This window comes from Notamacropus eugenii, chromosome 4 (genome assembly GCF_028372415.1).
Source record: "Notamacropus eugenii isolate mMacEug1 chromosome 4, mMacEug1.pri_v2, whole genome shotgun sequence".
NCBI lineage: Eukaryota > Metazoa > Chordata > Mammalia > Diprotodontia > Macropodidae > Notamacropus > Notamacropus eugenii.
In genome coordinates, this window is record NC_092875.1 from 153,754,697 (window position 1) to 153,766,438 (window position 11,742).

Genomic DNA, 11,742 nt, shown 5'->3' on the forward strand with positions numbered 1-11,742 from the left:
CTAGGTGTCACGCACAGTACTGAGTGCTTTACTGAAGACCTGTGTTCAAACTCCGTCTCTGCTATGAGACCTTAGACAAGCCTCTTCCACTCCTGGGGTCTTAGTTTCCTCCTCCATAAAAGGAAAAGGCAGAGCAGATGAGCACCAAGACTCCTTCTAGCTATCTATTCCTATGACCCTCGGCCTCTTCCTACAATCTTCTTTTTCCTCTTGAGCCCCATTTCCTATCCCTTTAATCATATTAGGTGGCTGATCTCTGGACATCTTCCAACAGCCAATCTGAAGCTTGAGGCCGGACTCTGAGAAGGGCCCTGACCAAGGCAAGGAGTTCCCCTCTCCCTCAAGGGTCTTGATTCATTATCTACCAGTGGCAGAGCCAGGCCAGGGACAGTGCCAGAGTGTGTCAAGGAAAAAAAAAACCCTAACATCTCTCATGAAATACAGCGTATATAAGTGGGCAGGCCCCTGAAGACCCCAGTAATGTGGCTTGTTCTTAGACCAGCGAACAGTAACCCAGAAACATATGTGGTGAGCAATAACAGTCATAAATTTTATGAGATTATGTGTTCCTAATGTGAGATTTCAGGCTGATCTGTTTGTTGAGACTTGCCAAGCTTCAGCATGATCCAATCAAGTTTTGCTTAATCTCCATTTATTTACTCTGGGTGTTGGTGATTCATCGAGCATGTCTCTGGTCCAGTCTGCTGAACTAATTTACCAAGTATTTTGATGGACTGGTGATTTGTTTTCTCTGAGTGCTCAGGGTTTATTTACTTATATCATCAGATGGAGTCTGGATTATATAGAACAAGAGCCTGTGGCTCTGCTAAGGATTAAGGCCTCCTTGGTGATTCCATCAGTGACAGTAAACACCTTGGAGAAGGAATCAAGCTCTCTTTTGAGACTACTCTGGGCCAAGCTGGCCTAAGTGTCAGGTTACCAATGAATCAGATTCGAGTCATTTCACAGGATTCAATAGCATAATCTTACTCATCCCCAAATCACAGGAGAGGTCATTCTGGCCCTAATCACCGATACTTCTGATAGGCAGATCTGGAGGGAAAAGAAAAAACAGCATTTACTTGCCCTAGGATGTAAAAGGCATGTGACAGTATGGGAACCTTGCCTCAGGCTGGAGAAGTCTCTGGCCACCAAGCATTGACTTCCCTGGGGATTCAGTTTTTCAAAGGCACCAGTGAGTTGGGAGCACCTAATTTGCAGTCTGGGTCTTCCCTTTCAACTTCCAGGACCCAGAGGTAAATGTGCCGTGAAACTCTTAGCAGAGAGAGAGAAACAGAGAGTGAGTGACAGAGACAAAGACATAGAGAGAGAGAAATGAAGAGACAGAGACAGAGATGGAGAAAGATGTAAAGAGAGAGAGAGAGAGAGGGAGGGAGGAAGGGAGAGGGAGGGAGGGAGGGAGGGAGAGGGAGGGAGAGGAAGAGGGGGGGAGGGAGGGAGGGAGGGAGAGAGAGAGAGAGAGAGAGAGAGAGAGAGAGAGAGAGAGAGAGAGAGAGAGAGAGAGACCAGCTAAGTCCTTGGCTCCTCTGAAGCTAGCCTTGCCTTTGAGTTAAGCTGGGAGCCTGTTATTTTCCCTTATTCCTAAACCTCTGGCCCAGAATCTCTTTCAAGAGATTTTGTCAAGTTGTGCTTCAGGATGATATATTGTAAGATTGGGAGGGAGGGGATCAAGAAGAGAGTGGGAATGGGAGAGAAGATGCTTAGAGGTGCAATAACCTGTCAGGCAGCCCAGGCAGTGCCTAGAGAAGACCCAGGACCCTTGTCTCAGACTATAGGGGAGGATTTGTACTTGATCCTAGTATGTTTTAGCTGTGTGATCCTCCACAAATCACTTACCCTCTCTGAGTTCGTCATTCTTTTGTAAAATAGAGATGATAATACTTCTGTGACTAAACAATCATGAGTGTAATGGTAAGTAATCAAGGAAATGCCCCCTCCCCACAATCTGCTAAACCCTGGCCACTTCCAGAGAGACATGCTCTCTGGCTCTCACTGATGAATTTACACAATAACCTCGGATTGATCACTGTGGACTTGAGAACTGGACGATGACAAACTCCTCATATAGGCCCCTTCATGCTCCATCTCAGGGACCAAGGGACAAATGGGGGAGGGGAGCTGCTTTATCATTCCAAAGGTTGAGTCAGTCATTGTTTAATCAGAACACAAAAGATTTTAGGAGTGTACGTTGAGAGTTGTAAGGAATCTTAGAAGATATCCATTCTAATCCTTGTGTTTGCAAATGAAGAAATTGAGACAAAGAGAAGTTAAATGACTTACCCAGGGTCTCATAACTAGTCAATATCTGAGGCAGGGATGTGTTTTTTCTGGAAGTAGCCACTCATGAAGGAAAGTGGGGTACAACAAACTTAAATGACTTGTCTGGGGTCACACAGATGGTAAATGTCTGAAGAACATGTCTTTAAGAAAATGATCCAAGATCAGCAGAGGGGTTGGGTTTCCTGATTACCCTGTAATAGGGACATGCTTTGCAAACTCTAAAGGTACTCTACAAATGTAATATTGTTGTTGGTTAGTCATTTTTCAGTCATGTTGAACTCTTTGTAACCCCACTTGGGATTTTCTTGGTAGAGATACTGGAATGGCTTTCCATTTCCTTCAGCTCTTTTACAGATTGAGGAAACAGAGGCAAGCAGGGTTAAGTGACTTGCCCAGGGTCATACAGATAGTGTCTCAAGTTAGATTTTCATTCAGGAAGATGACTCTTCTGACTCAACTCTTCTGGCCCAGTACTCCATGCACCATGCCACCCAGCTGCCCTAAATGTAATGCAGCTGTCTATATGGAGTTTTTGACTACTAAATAGAGCTACTATTGCTAAAGGCAATGTGTTCAAGAGGGTGCACCTTAACAGAGCTCTCCCTCAGGGTTCAGATCTTGGTTATGCCACTAGAAGGTAGGTTTCATTTCCTTCTTCATCTGCCTAGTAGATATTAGCATTGTGGCACCAGGAACCTCATTAGAAACTGCTTTCAAAGTAGACAATGTTATTGACTCCATAAAGGCTTCCATCTTTGCCCATCAGTAACATTCCTTCTTCTTCAACCTAAGATAGCCCTTGATTTCCATGTCATATATTAAGGTCAGTTACAATAAGTGGGAAGCTAAGTGACACAGTGGATAGAGTGCTGGGCCTGGAGTCTGGAAGATTCATCTTCCTAAGTTCAGATCTGGCCTCAGACACTTACTCAAACCACTTAACCCTGTTTGCCTCAGTTTCCTCAACTACAAAATGAGCTGGAGAAGGAAATGGCTACCCACTCCAATATCTTTACCAAAAAAACCCCAAAAGGGACATGAAGAATCAGACAAGACTAAAAGGAATGAACAACTACCACTATAAATTGTGATGAGCAGAATGGTGTAGAGGATAGACAGCTAGCCTTGAAGCCACAAAGATCTGTGTTCAAGTCCCACCTCTGACATGTACTGGCTATATGACCATTGCTGTACTTAAGCCATAGACCAGTGGTTCTCAAACTTTTTGGCCTCAGGACCTATTTACATTCTTATCTATTATTAAGGACTACCTCCCAAACAACTTTTGTTTATGTAGATTTTATCTATTGACATTTACTATAACAAAAATTAAAACATCTTTGTATCATTATGAAAATGGTTTTGATGCTGTGGATCCTCTGAAAAGGTCTCAGGGACCCCAGGGGTCCCCAGACTACTCTGAGAAATGTTGCTCTAGATAATTCTCTAAGACCATAGATTGCAGAGAAGGTGCCCACTTGCATAAGAAGAGGGAATTTCCTAATCTGGGAGGTCCCCATAATAAGAAAATCCCAGGTCCAGTCTCTAGCCTTCTAATGTATATCACAGTTATCTCTGCATGTGTCCTATGTATCCACTCACTGTGATATAAACAACATGAGGACAGGGACTTTGTCTTAGTTAAGCTTAGCTCCTTCTAAAAGATTTTCACTCACTACTCAAACACTCAGATGGAACAATGATCTCATCCATCTGGATAAGATGTTCCTCCCAACTGAGTAAAGTATTTACAAAAGTGACATATCTATAGTAAGAACAATTGGAAGAAAGCATATTCCCACTCAAAAGCCTGGGGCACATTATATGGGGAATCCAGGGAAGGAGTAAACTGAAGTATAATGGTCATGATGCACCTGCATAGGAAAAAATGTGTGGTCAAAGAGTTAGACTGGTTACTGAAAGATCTTTCTTGAGTCCATAGTTGGCATTCTTTCCTGGCTTAAGGTGTCCCATGACTTGAAACTGCTTCCTCTCTCAGAAGGCCATCATATTGTGTTCATCTCTGTGTGTGTTTATGTCCTTAGCATGACTCTCTCTGCTCTTGGCTGGATTGTGTCATCTTATATTGATCCCTTCTCTCTAGTCAGTGGAAGAGGGAATAAGAAAGAGTGGGAGCTCTCCTCTCAAGGATTTAACTCAAATTGGATTACTCAGTTCCAGAACTGACAGCTTCTATTACTGGTCTGAATCCCTCTGTATGACTTCATATATAGGCTCAGTGAACATAATTGATCCTCTCAGATAATCACATCCCTTTCTTTTTTTAATCATCCTTTTTCTTTTATAATAGGACCAAAGAGATTTATACCTCATAAACAGATCACATTTAAAATTTTATCACATCTATTGATTGATTATAGTGGTGGTGAACCCTACCCATATGTACATATGAGGAAACTGAGTAAATTGTCCAAGGTCACACAGGTAGAAAGTATCAGAGGTAGGATTCCTTCCCCAGAGGGGGAAAGAGAAAGTGCAAAGGTAAATTAATAAGTGTGTATGTGTGTGTGTGTGTGTGCGCACGCACACGCATGCTACCCTTGAGTAGTTTTCAAGTTCTGAAAAAAAAAAATGGCATCTCTGGCCTCCTCAGTTGGGTTTAAAAGTATGTTTAGATGGGACCAGACATCTCTGTCATGGTACCCCAGCATGTGGGTGGGCAGGACTCTTTGGGGATTTGCTAAAGATACTCTCCCTTCTTGGACTCTTAATCAACCTCAAGGCTGCCATCCCTTGGGTCAACTTTCCAGACAAGAAGCTAAAGCCACTGTAGCCTATCTCTAACCAGCTGTCTCTTTTTCCATCTTTATTTTTTCTTCTTCTCCCTCTTCTTTTCCCTCCTCCTCTCCCTGACCCTCTTCCTTTCCTTCCTGATCTCTTTCTCTCTCTTTCCCTCCCCTCTCTCTTTCTATACTCTTTCTTTTCCTCTCTCCCTCTCTCTTCCCTTCTCTCTTTTCCCCTTTCCCTCACTCTCTCTCCTTCTTCCTCTTTTTCTTTCTCCCTTTCCTCCTTCATCTGTCTCTCTTCATAATCTTTTTTTTGTGGTTCCCTCCACCACTCTCTCTGATACAGATTTAAATAGTGGAAAGGGCCAGATAATCATCTAAATGTGCCCGCTGAGGGGTGCATTTCCCTGCCCTATATCTTGATGCCAACCAATGACAGTCCTTCAAGGCTTCTCCCAGTATGATTCTGCCTACACATATCTATTCTTAGTACCATGACTATTTTCCAGGCTACCCTGGGGACCTGTCCTGGAAATGACCTCTCTGGCAATACCCAGCTCTCCCTAAAACCCTTCTTCAGGTGCAGACACTGGCATATGCCCAGTTCCCTTATGTTTTCCCATTTGCGAGGACCCTCCCCAGGGGGAAGGAAAGAAAGTAAGGAAGGCTATTTTTACAGGCTCCAGGGCAGCTGGTAGGTGTTTTGTGTCTTCTCACCAGCACCCCAAATGAAGCAGGAGCTGTGTCAGTAGCAAGAAGAAACTGTTGGTCCCTGATTCATCACCAGCAGCCTAGAGCAGGCTTTGTTGATAAGAGTGGTTTCCCCAGGGATGGAAGAAAGAAGGAATTTGTATTGGAAAAACAGTGTTCAAGGCTTTCATCTACCCCCAAGCTCCCCCAACTAGCACCAGGAGGGTGGCTGAGTCACATATGGGAAGGCATTGAGGCTACCTAGAGCTCAGAGGTATCCAGGGCATGGGGAGCAGAAGTAGTGAGCCCATATCTATGATTTCAGTTGATTTTTTCCATTTTTTAAAGTGTATTTTGTAATCTAGCAAATAAATAGTATTGTAGAGATCTTTTCTCCCCTTGTGTTTCCCTAAACTTCCAGTGCTAGACTTACATCGCTTCATTTTATTTTCCTGACTGCTCAGGATGTTTTTTTTCTTCCCAAACTATCATTTAATTTTACGTTAGCAGTTAGAAAAGGGAACCTGAGACCAAAGCAGAGCATTTGGAATGGAAATCCCTTTGAGGCTACTCTTTCTGTACATCTCTATCTGTTTGACTTCCTATGTATATTTGTAATTCTTCATTTGTAGGAGAGTTGATCTTTGACCAAGACCCCCCCTCTTCCCCCCCCCCCCCCATGTAATCACAAGGTGTTAATGAGGTGTTAAACTAACTGTGAAGATTCTGCTACACCCTGATCCCTTTGGGATACGTGAATAGCTCTCTGATTGAGTCTAGAAAGGAAAAACCTTTGGATGAGCAATCAAGCCAGCTATGCCCCTGAGGGCTTTAAATAGTTAAACCTTGGCTCAGTTTCAGAGTTTTGAGAGTTTGTTGGTTGAAAGAAGTTCAAAGCCTGGAGCCAGAAGTAGAGGAAAAATCAGACCTCTGAAAGGCAATCACTCTTTGTCAGGCTTGAGTTTCTCTCTCCTCTCCCCTCCTCCATGGGCTGTGTGGCTTTGAAGTAGAGCTACTCACTTTATTCATCTGGACACAGAAACAGATAAGATAGGAAGGCACTCATAAAAAAAGAGGAAGCAACTTTGAGAAATGGAACCCTTGACAGAGGAAACTTGAGAAATCCATTCAGAAGAAACACTATAGCAAAGGGAGGCTGTGTGAGGTCTCCACAAAGAAAGTGCCTTCAGGTCCTGAAGTACAAGGAATTGTGGGTTGCCTTTACCACGTGTATACTCACTGCCCCTGAGCTCTAAGTTTGAACCCACACTTCCTGTGGCTACTGTACATATTAGTGGGAGAACATGCCCCATGTTTATGGGTGATATGGTTTTTAACTACTATTTTAACTTTGCCATTTTAATAAATGTCTTTGCTAAGAACTAATTGGGGTCAGTTAGGTGGCACAACAAATGGAATGTCAAGCCTAGAATCAAAAAGACCTGGTTTTAAATCTAGCCTTAGATACTAACTTGCTATGTGACCCTGGACGAGTCACTTAGCCCTGTTTGCCTCAGTGTCCTCATCTGTAAAATGATCTGGAAAAGAAAATGGCAAACCACTCCAGTATCTTTGCCAAGAAAGACCTTAAATGGGTCTTGAAGGGGTAGACATGATTGAACAAGGACTAATTGAGTCTGTTGGCTGATTGTTAATAAGCAGCATACAAGTGGAGGCTCATGAGTTGATAGTATTAGGAGCGCTGAGTTACCTCTGGGACCTGAAAAAGTAATAGTCACCTGTTGGGTACCCAATCCCACAAGTACAAATGTGAGTTGGGGAGTCATCCCGGGGAGAATACTTCACATTAATTCAACAAACATTTATTAAATGTCAACTCTGTGTTCCAGGTACTATGTTAGGTGTTGAAGGTAGAGAAACAAATAAAACAGTCCCTTTCTTCACAGAACTTTCAATCTATTCAAGGTAAACAACGTGAATATATATAAGTAATTATGAACTATATTCAAAGTAAATACAAATTAAGCAGAAGGAATTGCACTAACATCTGGGAGGATCAGGAAAGGATCCTTGTGTAAGAAAAAGCACTTCAGATGAATTTTGAAAGAAGCTAGTGATTCCAAGAGGCAGAGATGAGAAAAGTCTTTAGGCATACAAAGGGGACATGCTGTTCAAAGGCACACTTCCTAGTTGCCACAAGTAAGGGTGTGGACTCAGCCACATGTAGATTATCACCACTGTTATTTAAAATGTGATTCAGTTAATAAAGATTCCATCTATATACAATTTTCAGCAGCACTGAATATCTGTTGTGTAAAGTATGGGATCATTGTATATAAGAAAGATCATTCAATCTGGTATTAGAGGTCTGGGTTCAAATCCCATCTTTAAAATCTGAGTTTTGAACTCACTGATGTGTAAGGTTCCTTCCAATTCTAAATTCTATGAGTGAGGGGCATCTGTACATAGAGAATCAACTGTAAATTTCTTGAGGGTAAAGACTGCATATCTGAAATTCTTATTGGAAAGGAAGAATATCACCCCTTGGACAGTACGATCTACAGGGTCATGAAGAGCTGGATAAGACTGAACGACTGAACAACAAGAACAAAATTCTCTTCTAAAGGGAGAGACTTGAGTAGGATCTGCAATAATATACTGTGTTTCTTTTCCAGGAGCTAGAGTAGTACTGACCAGATCTCACTGAAAAGCCTGAAGATGCAAATGGAGCCAGCTTTGACAGATGTTTCTACGAGAGTCATAGAAGCATGAATCAAACAAATCTCCATGGAAGACAGTCATAGAGGCACCATATTTCAAACTCATAACATTTTTAAAAAATAAGGATAGTTAGCATTTTTGTAGTGCTTTAAGGTTCTCAGAATACTTCACAAATAGTCACTCTTTGGATCTTCACAAAAACCCTGGGAGGTAGGTCCTTTTGTTATCCCCATTTTATAAATGGAGAAACTGAGGCAGACAAGTGAAGGGTTTTGAGGACTAATTTGAACTCAGGTGCTCCTGATTCCAGGGCCAGAGCTTCATCCACTGGGGCACTTAGATTCTCTCTAGAGTGTCTTATAGGATCATAGGTTCAGGAGCCAGATGGTATTTTAGAGACCATTTAGTCCCAACCTCTTCATTTTATTGATATAGAGACTGAAGCCTAGGACATGAAGGAACTAGAAAGTTAGCTTCTTTGAGGGAAGGAACTTTCATTTTTGTCTTTGAATTCCTGGCACAGATCCCAGTATTATCTGTGGCATAGAGTAGTCCCTTACTGTTTGTTGATCAATTCCCCAACATCTGACAGTAAGCACAACTATATTGTTTTCTATATTTAAAAGTGGCGGGATTAGACCAGATGGTCTCTAGCTATATATAATCTTTGCACTTGTATGGTGACAGGTATTTAAGGAAAAGCTGGAAAGGGATTAGATTGTTGAGGGTGTAGAATGCCAAGCTAAATAGTTTGATTGTTATATGTAGCAATACAAGCTTTTAAGTATGGAAGGTGATGAATAAAGTGGAAGTTCAGGAAGATTATTCTGACAACCATGTAGAGGATGGAATGGATGAAAAAATGAATGAATGAAAAATCATTTTTCACTATGTACCAAGCACTTTGCTAAGCACTGGGATGTTATTATAAAAGTAGACAGTGCCTGAACTTTAAGAACTTTCACTTTAATAGGAGTCAACACATATGGGGGGGCGGGGGAGTAGGGAGGAATATTTTGGTTTGAAAAGTTCTTGGAATGATTGGTGGAGACATTTGGGGAGCAAATTCATAGACCTTTTCCTGTAGAAATAATGGTATTGATTTGATTAAAGTTCCAGAAATTTGGGAGGGAAGGAAGTGAAGAGAAGGTGGGAGTAGGAGGTTGAATGAGCAGGGTCTGGGCACAGTAAGAAGGTAGCCAGTGGAAAGATAGTGAGTGAATAGTAAAGCATGATAGGAGCCTGCTTAGAAATAGAGAGCTGAAATTCCCACCAAGAAGGGATTCTGGGAAGATGGTGGAATAAGAGAAAAAATATCAGGCTCTTTAAAATTCTCCCATAAACAAGGTAAAACATCACCTCAAAATGAAATTTTAGAACTAGAGTAAGTCTGAATAACGTAATTGTCCTCCTAAGACAACTTGGGAGGACCTTGGGGAGGACCTCAGATCCAGCTTCCAGGGGTGGAGGTTTAGGCCACATGAAGTGCAAACACCTTCATGCTAATTCTGCTGAATCAACAAACAGCAAGCCTGGGAGCAGCTGGATCAGGCAGCAGCCTCCTCTTCAGGAACTTTCACCCAAAGACAATAGAGGAATCAGATAGTTTAGCAAGGGAAGACTGAAGGATCTTCAGTTGTCATGGAATACCAAGTTCAGTTGTGCTGATCAGACTGTCCTGCAGCTGTGGGTAAGGAGGATTGAGCACACATCCTGTGGATGTGGCAGCAGAGCAGACCCTGCTGGCTATGGATACTTGTAAAAGAACAGAGTTCCTGGTTTTGGTTCCAGACAAGAGGGGTTAGCTAAAGTTTGCAGCCACAAGAAGGACCAGAGAGCAAGAGCATTTTCAGTGACAATGTATTTGAAGGCCCTACCCATGGCTCATGGGTGGAGAGGAGTTCTCAAGGTCAGGCCCCCATAGAGAGCTCAGAAAATACCAGTAAGAAAAATCTAAAACCTGAAGTATCATTTTCCCCCACATTGGAACTAGAACCTGACTATAACAATAAACTGCTAAAAAAAACAAACAATAATAATATGAGTAAACAAAGAAAAAGAACCCAACCATATATGTTATGAGGGGAAAGAGAAGATCTTGATTCATACTCAGAAGAAGACAGTGACATTTAAAAAACCACTCCTACTTCAAAGAAAAATGTCAAATGGTCACAAATCCAAAAAGAGTTCTTGGAAGAGCTTTAAAAGGACTTTGAAAATCAAATAAAAGAGATTAAGGGGGAAAAAAAAGAGTAACGTAAGAAAATCAAGAAAATTATAAAAGGAAAGTCAATCAATTGGAAAAAGAGATTCAAAAACTTAAGGAAGAAAATAGCTCTTCAAAAATTAGAGTTGGGCAAGGAGAAGCTAATGATATTATAAGACAAAAAGAAATAACGAAATCAAAAGAATGAAAAAATAGAAGTGTGTAAAACATCTTATTAGAAAAACAACTGATCTGGAGAACAGATTAAGGAGAGGCAATAGAAGAATTGTTGGACTACTTGAAAGTTGTGATCAGAAGAAGAGTCTAGATACTATATTACAAGATTATCAAGGAAATTTGCCCTGAAGTTCTAGAATGAGAGAGTAAAATGGAAATAAAAATAGATCCACTGATCACCACATGAAAGAAATCCCAAGACGAAAACTCAGAGGAACATCACAGCCAAGTTTCAAAGCTCAATTTAAATATTGTGGAGCTACAGTCAAGATAACACAAGATCTAGTAGCTTCTACAATAAAGAACCAAAGGACTTGGAACATTATATTTCAAAGAGCAAATGAGCTGGATTTGCAATCAAGAAAAACTTACCCAGCAAAGCTGTTTAATCCTGAATTTTTAAAAAATACATATTTAATGAATCGAAAGACTTTCAAGTATTTGTGACAAAAACAGACCAGAACTCAATGTAAAATTTGACTTTTGAGATCCAGGAGAAACATAAGGTAAACATATAAAGACCAATTATAAGAGATTCAATAAAGTCAAACTGTTTATTTCTTATACTGGAAATTATTATCTGTACTCTTAAGAATGTTATTACTATATGAGAAGTTTGAAAGAGCATACATGGATAGAAGACTAGGAGTTGAGTTGAATAAGATGGGATAATTCTAAAAAATAAAATTGGATAGGGAGAGGTAAAGTGGAGAAATTATCTCACGTAAATGAGGCATGAATGGAACTGTTACAATGGAAGCAGATGGAGATGGAAGGTAGGGCTGGAATTTTATTCTCATTGGAACTGGGTTAAAGAGGAAATAATACATAGATAGATAGATAGATAGATAGATAGATAGATAGATAGATAGATAGATA

The 11,742-nt window shown here is 41.1% G+C and overlaps 1 long non-coding RNA gene across 1 annotated transcript; it reads left to right on the forward strand.

The window, feature by feature from the left end:
- Positions 1-965: 965 nt before the first annotated feature.
- LOC140500675 (uncharacterized) lies at positions 966-11,427 on the forward strand. The gene is made up of 2 exons (XR_011965841.1): positions 966-1,256; positions 8,375-11,427. It is a non-coding gene; the product is annotated as an uncharacterized lncRNA (long non-coding RNA).
- The last annotated feature ends 315 nt before the right edge of the window (positions 11,428-11,742 follow it).